The 1,401-nt window shown below is 35.8% G+C and overlaps 1 pseudogene; it reads left to right on the top strand.

The window, feature by feature from the left end:
* Positions 1–212: 212 nt before the first annotated feature.
* Positions 213–1,135, top strand: LOC103275719 (annotated as a pseudogene).
* The last annotated feature ends 266 nt before the right edge of the window (positions 1,136–1,401 follow it).

Genomic DNA, 1,401 nt, shown 5'->3' with positions numbered 1-1,401 from the left:
TCTTCCAAAATCTATTACTGTATATGTAAGTTATCCACTCATTGCTTTGTCATTTTCATTTTAATGTTTTAAATATGAAGATATTGAAGAAGAAATTATTACTATAATAACATAATGCTTATACATTTCAATTTCTGTGGAATTCTTTTTGTCATCACTCTAGTCCTTCATCTCTTTTGCTACAGAGCATCTCATGATTCTCCAATCTTTCCATGGAGAATAATACAGAGGTACATGAATTCATTCCGCTAGGACTAACCAGTGCTCCAGAACTACAGGTTCCTCTTTTCACCTTATTCACTTTCATCTACCTCATCACTCTGACTGGGAACCTGGGGATGATCACATTGATCCTGCTGGACTCTCGTCTCTACACCCCCATGCACTTTTTCTTCTGTAACCTCTCTCTGGTGGACTTTTGCTACTCATCAACTGTCACTCCCAAAGTTATGGGTGGTTTGCTTATAGCAGACAACATCATCTCCTACATTGCATGTGCTGCTCAGATGTTCTTTTTTGTATTCTTTGCCACTGTGGAAAGTTACTTCTGGCCTCAATGGCCTATGATCACTATGCAGCAGTGTGTAAACCCCTACATTACACCACCACCATGACAACAAGCATGTGTGCTGGTCTGGCTGCAGGCTCTTATGTCTTCGATTTTGTGACTGCTGCTGTTGACATTGGAGACACGTTCTGTCTCTCCTTTTGTATGTTCAATGAAGTTCATCACTTTTTCTGTGATATTCCAGAGTCATGACTCTGACTTGCTCTGAAAAACATATTGATGAGTTGATTCTTTTTCTTATTTCAAACTTCAATATACTTTGCTCTCCTGGTTATCTTGACTTCCTACTTATTTATATTTATCTCCATTTTAAATATGCTCTCAGGTGAAGGATACAGGGAGGCTTTATCTACCTGTGGTTCTCATCTCATTGCATTTTCCTTATTTTATGTACATACAGTCAACTTCTAGTCATTCCATGGACACAGACAATATTGTATGTGTTTTATACTATGGTCATCCCTATGCTAAACCCTGTGGTTTATAGCCTGAGGAAAAAAAGGGGTGAAGAGTGCATTCAAGAAGTTTGTTGAGAAGGCAAAATATTCTCTGGGTTTAGTCTTCTAGTCATGTAAAATCCACAAAAATCATCTCATAGCTCTTAGATCTACTTCATGCAATAATTCAAATGTTAATGACCAGGTGGTCATTAACATAAAATTGTATATAACATTATTAATTTCTTTTCCAAGCATGCAAAATGAGAAAAAATATGACACTGGTTTTTAGTGAAGTTTATTTAATGAAGTATAATTTTTTGTTGACACATTTAATTGAAATATACATAATTGCAGCATCTTAATAAATTAATGTTTTAGTCATTATGGAGGTAT

The sequence above is a fragment of the Carlito syrichta genome, unplaced genomic scaffold (genome assembly GCF_000164805.1).
Source record: "Carlito syrichta isolate Samal-C Ts95f unplaced genomic scaffold, Tarsius_syrichta-2.0.1 Scaffold315647, whole genome shotgun sequence".
NCBI lineage: Eukaryota > Metazoa > Chordata > Mammalia > Primates > Tarsiidae > Carlito > Carlito syrichta.
This window is presented reverse-complemented; position numbering and strand designations above follow the sequence as displayed.